This window comes from Numida meleagris, chromosome 1 (genome assembly GCF_002078875.1).
Source record: "Numida meleagris isolate 19003 breed g44 Domestic line chromosome 1, NumMel1.0, whole genome shotgun sequence".
NCBI classification, from domain to species: Eukaryota; Metazoa; Chordata; class Aves; order Galliformes; family Numididae; genus Numida; species Numida meleagris.
The window spans coordinates 167,184,156-167,194,651 of NC_034409.1; the positions used below are offsets into that span (position 1 = coordinate 167,184,156).

At 47.3% G+C, this 10,496-nt stretch overlaps 1 long non-coding RNA gene across 1 annotated transcript; it reads right to left on the reverse strand.

Annotated features, from left to right (window-relative positions):
• LOC110387862 lies at nucleotides 446-5,021 on the reverse strand. Its single transcript, XR_002432735.1, has 2 exons — nucleotides 4,510-5,021; nucleotides 446-1,021 (listed from the first exon to the last, which is right to left on the reverse strand). It is a non-coding gene; the product is annotated as an uncharacterized LOC110387862 (long non-coding RNA).

Sequence of the window (10,496 nt, forward strand, 5' to 3'; positions counted from 1 at the left end):
ACGTGGAGCGGGCGGAGCCGGCAGCGCCGCGCTGGGGCCTGAGGCAGCCGGCGGCCGCGGGATGTGCCCCGCCTCTGCGCCGGCCTCTGAGCGTGGAGGGGAATCAACCGGGCCGTCTGAAGCCATCGAAACCGGCACAGCCCCCCGCTACCAATGGGTCTGAGGTGCCCCAGAGTCGCACGTAGCATTCCTGGGCTGGACGCAGGGGTGTGTTGGGTGACGTCGGGTAGAGAGTGCTGAGGTGACGTGATGTCGTGGCGGACAGTGAGCCCCTTCCATGAAGAAGAGCGTTTTTCTTGGGAATAGCATCCAAGAAAACCCATTCCCTCAAAAACCCCAAACAGTGTTGTGTTCACACCCAGCTCACATCATGGCACGGCCCCACAAAGATGTATCTCAGTGCCTCCCTTTAATGGACAGCCAGGCTCCCTGACCGCCTCCCCCAGCCCCTTTCTGTCCTTCAGCTCGTAACTCACAGCTCCGCAAACCGAGGCCTGCAGCCCGGCGGGGATGGATAAAATCTGGAGAACCAGCGTTTGTTCTCTGCTTTTCAGCCGTGTGCCAAATGCTTGTATCTGAGGCACTGATGTAGCCTTTCCATCCCTCTTGTATCCGAGGAGTTCTGGCTGCCAGCACACGTTCCTCTGAGCATGTACCTGGGCATGCTGCAGCCCTGCTGGGAGCGATGGACAGGGAGCGCGGCCAATGTGACTGCGCTAGTCAAGATCGCCGTGTCAGGGGAGGCTCCAAGGTCTGACGCTCGCTGTTGTGAAGGAGAATTGGATCCAGCTGCCCAGCTGTCTTCAGGAGGGCTGCCGAAGCAGATTCAGTAGCTGAGAACTTTGCTTTGCCCGCCAAGGAAGGTGGTGCAGCTGCCAGCTGCGGTTGCTCAGAGCCACTCGGACATCAGAGCGGTGCCGGTGCGGCCGCTGCCAGACAAGGGTGTTGCAGTTATCCTCCAGATGAGCTGCTCACCATTGCCACGAACAAAAGGGCTTTGTTCAAATCCATTCAATGTAACCTATGAGGTAAAGTGGAAAACTTGTGAATAGAAAATGGGAAGTGTACAGACTGAGACAACTCAATTTACCAATCCGTACACCCACCAAGTAGATCGGATTTTTAAACACAGTGGTGGTGATCACCGTATCACAGAATTGCAGGAGTTGGAAGGGACCTCAGGAGATCATCAAGTCCCACTGCCCATTGCCAACACTGACTCCCAGTTAGAATCACTGAATCGTAGAATAAACCCAAGTTGGAAGGCACCCTTAAGGATCATCGAGTCCTGTTTCTTCCTGCTCATCACATAAGCCTGTCAGTTGCTGCAGTGCATTGGGTGAGTCTTAGTAGACACTCAGGAACTGGATGCCTCATAGAGCTACATGGCAGTTTGATTAGTTTTACTGCCTGAATAAAGCTCCGTGGTGGAGCTGTTGACTAGATAATTAAACTTGCATGTACTCAGAGAGAAAACGTTCTGATGTAGTTAAGCAAATACTGCTTTTTGGCACTGTAATTAGCAGTTATTACTAAAATGTAAGGAGCAAGTGCTTTGCTGCTTTGGAAACTGGACAAACTATATTGCTCAAGTGGCCATTCTTCCTCACCACATGAGCTTCGTACTGACCTGTTCCTGGTCACCAAGACCTTCAAGATACACACCACGGCCAAGAGAACACTGATAAGATTTATTGGCTCTGAGCAGCCCCCCACACTCCATTTCAGCCCCCTCTGGAGGCATCAGTCCCTGCCCCAGCAATGCTGCATCAGGGCTGGTCTCCAGCTCCTCTGCATCCCTGCCTGGCCATAGGCCCAAATGCAGGCTGGTATCCTGTCTGGGCTGAAACAGGCAAAGGTGAAGGGGAGGAAGGAAGGCTGGTTGTGGCCAGTGAAGTCTGTGAGTGCCTTTAGTGTCCCAACAACATACGTTTTGTCACTTAAGAGTCACAGAGAGGAAAGATTTTTCGTAACAACTCAGAGATGAAGGATTGTAACATCTCTTCAGGTGTCCCATTACTGGATGGAGATGAAAGCTGCTTGTTTCTGGGATGACCTATTGGCTTCAGCAGAACAAGCTGACCCTTATGGTGATATTGCCATATTTTGGGAACCACTCCAAGAACACACCTGCAACTAGAGTTTCAGAGGCTGCTTATCCTTGCAGTAGCCTGTCACTTGCTCTTCTGTGGTTAGTAATTATATCTGCCAGTCAATACAGATAAGAAAAAAACACCACGTATAAGAAACATGATGAACCTGAGCCATGCTTTTGCTGGCTGTCCCTGCGAGAAGGATTGGGGAGATTTAGATGCAGTATGATTTAGTATGCTACCTGTTGCCAGTCCCACCCTGCTAGATAGCAGTAGAAGGCAGGTGGAGTAAATGAAACATTTGTCAGCCTCCCAGTCTCTCTATTCACAGTGACAAGTAGCTGAAACTGAGACTCATGGCATGAAGGAGATGTGGGTGCCTCCTGCTGCTCCCCACAGGAGAGACGGGCAACTGGTGAGGTGGTATGATCTAAAACCCACTGTCAAAAACAATCTGTAAAATCATGCAGCTTCTAATCACACTGTTAATTAATCCTCAAAGTTCACCTAACCCACTTGTCAGTCTCATGTCTCGCTGGCACGTGACAAAATGGGACACCTTGAGCTGCAAGACTTCTGTGACAGTGTGGGACTATTGACACTGCAGAGCAGGAGGGACCTTTCTCTACAGAATTCGCTGCTTTTCCTGTGCTCTCTAACTCCCAAGAGATTTTAACTTCTGGGGCTTACCTTCTATTATCTGTTAGAGGGAGGCTATTAATGTGTTTGCAGTACTTTCTATCTCTGAAGGCAAAATTTGTCTTGATAGGAAAGATTATGTTCTTACCTCATGGTGACTAGGGCTTAATAATGCCCATGAAGTAAATCCCGGTGAAGATTCAGGCTTTGTCAAATGCCATCACTGACGATGAGATAACACGCACTGAAGGAAGGGTAAGATAGATCCACCACAAGAGAAACACATTGAAAGTTGCTGTGTGCAAAGATACACACCCAGGTAGGAAAACTCCTTATCTGAAAATAAACCTGGGAAAGTGTTGAGAGAACCATTGCTTTTTTGGTGTTCTTATGCTTTTCTTAAGACATCCATTTACTGCTGACTGTTGAAGATGTAATACTGACTACAATGAGCTTTTGGTCTGACTCAGCATAATCCTTATATTTATATCAGCAAGCTAGTGCTCAATGAGCCATACCACTATGAATTTGATACCCAAATACTTGCAGGGTACAGCACACTCCTTCACCTTTGAGGCAGTAGGCTGTGTGCTGTCCTGTTGCCACTTCACCCCTCTCACACCACAGTCCAGTTTCTTCGGACATCCACACTGGACGCATCCTACTTAGTGACAGACTCCAGTCTGGGGTGAAAAATGCAGCTCTTTGGGCTGAAAACTCGGCTGTGGGCTAGGATGGCTTACACAAGGATACTGGCTACATCAGGAGTATGTACTTCATCAAATTTGGCTCTCTGGTGTCCTTTCCGAGTGTTTCAACGGTATCTCAATCGGCCTGGCAGTCTTAAGTAGTTCTCTACAGCAGTACAACGTGTACTGCTTCCCACAGGAAGCACGGCCAATGGCTCTTTGCAAAACCAGGCATCTCCACTTTAGGACTGTTACAGCAACAGAGCATAACCTGGGGCTCAGGGAAACCAGGACCCTCCTGAGGCCACCTGTGCCAGGTCAGACCCAGAGGGTTGGCTTTGCTGCTGGGGAACATTGCTTCTGGGGAAAACATGAAGAGCTGGTGGAGGAGCTGACATGAGGCTTGCTTTGGAAGGACCAGGGTTTATGCAGGCATGAAGGCATGGCTTTACATGTGCCTTGGTATCTGCAGACAAGGAACAGGTGCACTGATGGAGCAGCTGGCTTTTACACTAGCGTTTCCAGAAGCTGGGTGACATTTCTAGTAAAGGAGGAACCGTAAAATCTCTGGCTATTCACAGCCCCCCCGTGCTGTCTAAGAGGCAAATTGCTGCCTCCGCAACTTTGCCCGTACTTCTACCGTGAGGACAGTTAGGGGAAGCTCCCCAGGGACAGAGTATCACTTTTCTCCTCTGCTATTCTTGTAAGAAACCCCAGATCTTCCTCATTTTATGCTGTTTCCCACTGCTAGTGAGCAGCAAGAACTGCTCAGGGAGAGGTGAACCAAGACCAAGGGTGACAGCAAGGTGGACATGGGGTGTGGTCTTTGAGAACAAAGGCACACTGCCTTGGAACCCAAGCAAGATGAGCTTGTTGGGTGATAGTATCCAGGCCCAGCCAAAAGCTCAGATCACCAGACAAGACCACAGTGATCAGCCAGATCCCAGTTCAAGTCAGGGTCCATACTGGTGAGTTATAGGGCCCAGTATGGACATAGTTTCATCATAGCTCAGCAGAGATCAAGGACAAGATCCCTGCTTAAAAGCAGCTCCCAAGAAGGGCAGTGAGTCCCTGACAGTGCTTCTCACCTCTCAATCCTTTTGTTGATCCAAGGCCAGCCAGCTGCGCTGTCAGAGCTGGCCCTGGGCCCAGCCAACCCCAGGAGGAGAAGGAGGATGTCCTTGGTGCCAGGACACACACCTGGAGCTGCAGATATCCCCTGACGTCTGAGCTCCAGGCCACCACAGAACCAGAGGGGTCACTGGGACTTACGCCAGAGCTTTAGGCCAGCCCTCGCAAATTTAAGGCAGATAACAATCAGCTGCCTGTTCCATCCTACCCACAGCTTTGATGCAAGGAAATCTTCTGAGATATAGTTTTCAGGGCCACGGGTCCTCCAGTTTCCTGGAGTTTGGCATTAGGATGTAAATATTGGAAAGCTGGGCTAGGCTGGGCTGTGAGCAGCAAAAATTGATGGGCTGGCTGGTTTTCTTGGTACTAACAGCACTGTGTGGTCTGCTCCACGGCCCAGACCCTCCAGTGCAGGCAGCCTGGGGACACCCAGCCCCAAAAAGGAAATTCCTGATGCGGATGAAGTTGCAATCTGAAGAAGACAGCAAAGGGATGTTGTTTACAGGAAGGGTCCCTGAGGACCTGGGAGTGACTGCCTGCAGGATAGCTCTCTTAATTTATATTTCAAAGTGGATAATTTATTGGTATAATTGGGAGTTTGCTTTCTTCTCTTCATTACAGATGCACAGAATACTGCAGTAGAGGCAGTGAGAAGGAAGTGTGTCTGGAAGGGAGATAACTGGAGAAGAGCTCTACAGCAGGGAATACAATGTCATCGGATTTGGGAAACTGCAGAGATAATAAAAATCTTCTTTAAACATAGTGGTCACATACCATGTTCCTCACCCTCTTTAGCAGGAGAGGTTTGGTTCTGCTTCGTGGCAAAGTGGAAGCCTGTCTGTCTTTGGAGCTCTTGGACTCAGTCAGCCAGCATGGGAAGACCCACAGCTTGCTCCCACCAGTGAGTATTGCTCCCCTTGACCTAAAACTGGCACTTGGTTACTTGAATGGATGGAGGAGAGTGCATAGAGGTTACCATTTTCCCCTTGTATGCCCCATCATGAAGAAGATCCACCAGCTAGAAACCAGACAGCTTTGCACTGAAGATTGTAATAAAATTGAGGCAATCCGCTGTGGCTGGATCTCACTGGCGTCATTTGCATGAGCTCTGCATGGCTGCAAGGAGGCAGGGTGACAGTGCAGCACATTGTGGTGTGTCTGGAACATGTGCATGGGGTAGGAGTGACCTTAAACACCTCCTAATCGTAGTGCAACTCGATGCTGAATGCCCCATGGACTGCCAGATTCCTAAAGACCACGGTGCCATGACACTGCTGTTTTGATCAGGTACTAAGTGATATACATTAACTAACACATGTTAATGTCCTGGGACGGATGGGGAAACTGTGGTTTGATCCACCACAGCTAGATACATGTAGCTAGCCCAAAGTTGATTAACTAGCAGGTGTTACCATCACAAGCTGTGATGCCCAGATTCAGACACATGTCAGTGATATGTTTTTTTCTCCTAAACACTATCTCTGAGAGCTACAAGACTTACTACCTGTGCTGTAGGAAATGGGCATTTTTTTATCAGAAGCATCTCAATTTAGAACTGCAGTGCCACCAATGCAGTTTTTAGTGCTCACGTCATCAAAGGTTATCGAGAGCCTTCAAGTGGACTTGATGTGATTTCACTAGCTCAGATTGAGAACTTTTCTTATGAGCAAAGCCAATTTTAGGTGAATAATTACTGCAGCAAAGGCAAAGATTTACTGGGGTGGCTCAGGATGGTTCTACTCCCTGATGCCAGCAACGCAGCATGCATCCCCATGCTGTGTGCTCATCGTGCAGCCAGTGCCTCCTGCACTCTCCCACAGATTGGGCTGTCCTTGCCCCTCGTTAATGCGGCTCTGATTACAGCATCCTAAGTACTGTGGATTTGCCTTCATTTTCTTGCATCACAGTATTAACCTGCCCTGACATTGCTTCCTTTCGGAGACCTGAGGTCAGTTCGCTGCAGAGGTTACACACAAGTGTACAACAGAAATAGAGGCATATTTCAGTAACTTCTGTTCTGCAAAACAAGCTTTAGTCTCTACTCCTACATATGTTGTATGTGTATGTGTGTGTATGTATATCACATGTAGAATATCACAGACACAGTGCTGTGTGTACGTGGAATAAGCCCCCCTTCCGTTTGTATGCCTTAATAGGAGAAAATACGGCTATATTGCTACCATGTCCCACTCACTGGAGGAGACATTCTACATATTTAAACCTGCAAATAATTACACATTTGGTACTGTGTTGTTAAGAACAACATATAATGTTCTTGTTGTCTCAGTAATTTCAGTGTGTAAGAAGTCAGCAAAGCAGCCAGTCCCCAAGCTCATGCATCAAAGCATTTGGCTGCTTTCACATGATTATTGGCAGAAATGGCAATTTTATTTTAAAACCTCCCGTGATCGGATCTCAAGATCTATTTGGATCTTCAGTCCCCATGGCAATAGCATCTTAAATCCTGAAAATAACAATGTGCACAGCTATTTTGACTGAATAAACCAGACGACACGCGCATAAGGCTAAGCATATGGGTACATGTTTGCAGTAAGAGGGTTTCGTTTCAGCCATGCAAGTAAATAGCTGTTTTCTAAGCACACAGAGAGATCTGCTCTACTGGGTCAGACGTGTCAAGTGCGGGAGCGCTATTTTTACACCGACACTTTTTAAAGTAGGCCGGCATTCATCCTTTTGAATGGCTTCCTAACAATATCAGATGTGTTCCATGCACTGAGAACCCATTTGGCTTTAATCTTCTCAGCAAAATACCACTGAAACAGTGACATGGGAGAGGAGAGGTAGCAAAATGCATCCTGGCTTCGCTTTGTATTTTTACGTGTCCCCCCTTTGGACCTAAGTGTTTAATCACAACAGGGAGCCTGCCGGGCTGTTTCTGTTAAGGATAGGAATCTGTTTTCATCTTTGATGCTTCCTCAAGTGTTTGAAGATAGCATATGATGATGCAAGAATCGTCCATTCAGGCAGTTTCTTTGCTCATAGTTCTGCCTTTCTGATGAAACTTGACTTCATCCTGGCTGTGCCTGGATGAATCTTATCCACAGGCCACTGGGTACCACATGGAGCTCATCTCCCAGTCACTTGGAGCCCATCCCAATGTTATCTCCATTATAGGAGCATCAGGGGCTGGTGGGCACGGTGTCCCTCTTCAGTGCAGTGAGTGCTCCAATCCCAACAAATTTCCCATAACTATTTATTTTTTCTACGTATATGTCTTGATCTGCTCAGACTCCCTATTGGTTGTTCCTTCTTGCAATGCTGTTGGTGTTGCTTGGAAGCACATCTTGATGGGGGCCGATTAGTTATCAAGCTCTGTTGCACATATTTTGGGGAGTCCCCTCATGGAAGCCAAGAGTTGCAGCCAAGGTGTAGGAAAACAAGAGAAAAGAAAGGGTGAGTCTCACATCAGTGGTGATCAGTTCTCATGGAAGCCCATTGTAACAGCACTATCAGGGCTTGCAGGTGCAGGGTTTGAGAATAACACAAGAATGACATAGGGCATCCATTTGCAGCCTGGAGGCACTGTTACAGTTGACTGTTCCTGTCCCCAGCTTTGACTGATGGATAGCATCACCCCAAGGCAGAGAAATCCAACCTGACTGTAAAAAGGATTCACCAAATGCTGTTTTCCAGCAACTTGTGCTAGGTTATAGCATTTCTGAGTTGAGTTGTGTTGAATTGAGTTGAGTTGAGTTGAGTTGAGTTGAGTTGAGTTGAGTTGAGTTGAGTTGAGGGAGAGAAAAGGGAAGGGGAAAGGGAAAGGGAAGGGGAAAGGGAAAGGGAAGGGGAAAGGGAAAGGGAAAGGGAAAGGGAAAGGGAAAGGGAAAGGGAAAGGGAAAGGGAAGGGAGGGGAGGAGAGGAAAAGGAAAAGGAAAAGCCACAATTCCTACTTCTCTGCTTGTCTCAAGCTGCAGGGGATTTGAAGTGCAATCTCAAACAGCAGGACTGTTGACAATGCTACATCTAAGCTGAAGCATGGCAGTGATAACATCATACAAATAGAAATGTGGATGTGGAGTAATTGAGCAGGGAGGGAGCTTTCTCTAAGCATTTGTTTGCAGATAGTTTTGTGATGATTCAACACAGTCGATGTAAAATCTGGCTGAGTTGACCTGGGTGTGAGCCAGCCCAGCGTGGGTACTGAAATATAGCTGAAATTGGTATTTAATACAAATTTATTTAGTCAGGAGGGATAAGAAGAGCACGGAGGAATGGGTTCAGAGCAGCAAGGTTTGTTCACTTTCTGCATCCAGCAGCATGTGAGAAGGCTGCAGGCAAGGCTCCATGCCCAGCCCTGGTAGCACTGCTACAAAATGGTGGTGAAGCAGGTCAGGGAACTGATCCAGGATAAAAAAAGAGGAAGAGGTAACATCTAGATCTAGATCTATAGATCAATAGCTATAGTTATAACTGAATATAGATAGCTGGTCTCTCCATCTGCACATCTCCGTCAGAGCTCAGTGAGACAGTGCTAGCTCAAGAGGGAGGCCAGGTGGATGGGAAACCCTCCTGGCTGCAAAAGAAGTCAGTGCTGGTTTTGCCAAGATTCCCCAAGATTTCTTCTTGATTCAGATAATAAGTGAGAGTTTGGAAATTAATGTGGGTGTGCCATATTAAATATATCATATATATGTTTGTATCTGAGGTTGTATAGAGGATGCTTGGTGAATCCTTGGCATTGCCCCATTAGCGTAAAAGGAGTAGGGCATCCTTGTGTTTGGAGAGATAACAGTGCTCCAGGCTACAAAAGATAGCTGTGCTTTTTAATTCAAGCTTACAGCTGTGACAGCAGTGCAGGGGGTCTCTCTGCTCTGAATACAACCAAGCTGCACCAGCTGATGGCTGTTATATCCAAAACCTCCCAGACTGCTAGAGGAATGTGCCTAAATAAACATCTCTATGTACTCCAGAAACCCAAAAGATTGAGATGCATTTAGATGTAAATACCTGTTTTGATAGCTAACATGTCTGGGTTTTTGTTCAGGCTCTTGGTAGATGCTGCTAGTGGTTTGATAATAATTACAATTACATCTTTGAATGGTGTCGAGCGCTGGGAACATATGTGGGGATGCTGAAGCTGTAGGGGGAATCCTTGCAGATTATGAGGGTGAAGAAGCCACCCTCTGTTCACCTTCCCTTCACATTTAACTTCTACATATAACAGTTAAGCCAGAAATGATACTATTTCTATGCAGATCATTAGAAACCCATATTGGTAGGGAGAGAGTGAAATATGAACACGTTTTGTAAATCTAGTAGAAATGCAATTCAGGAAGACTAATGGAGCTATTAAAACTTCATATCTTAGATATATCTGACCAATATACACGTTATTGGGAGCGGTAGTTTTCGGAAGTTACTTGTAAAATTAAAATAGCGATAAATCCCTCATAGTGAGCATTATTTAGCACCTACATTTCAGTTTATTCCTCAAAAGGACACTGAGAAGTGAAACAATGAATTAGGGGGCAGATGCCTTTCATAAGCTCTCCTTAATTGCTGCCCAGGTTGCACTTGTGGTAGATCAGTAAGAGAGCTCTGCAAAGGCCACTCAGAGCTATGGGAAGTACCATGGTGATGGGCATGTGAAACACCAGCAGCAGCCGCAATAATTGTCAACAACAAAACGTTGGTCCAAAGCAGTCTGTCACAGCAGTGTCTTCCCTCAATGTCAGCCCTGTCCACAGCACAAGGAACAGGTTTTTTAAACCCCCAGAGAGAAGCCAGAGAGCAGGGAAGGGACCTGAAGCAGATGTCTAGTGCTAGCAAAGCAAGGGCCACCACTTGGCTTCAGATGCAGACCAGCTGCCTACCCTGGTGCCACCAACCCTTCCCTCTTATCCCAGTAGACCCCAGGAACTCTCCATTCTCTCATGGGCATTCAGTAGAACTCGTGCCCTGGTCATACAGATTTCTACCTGGG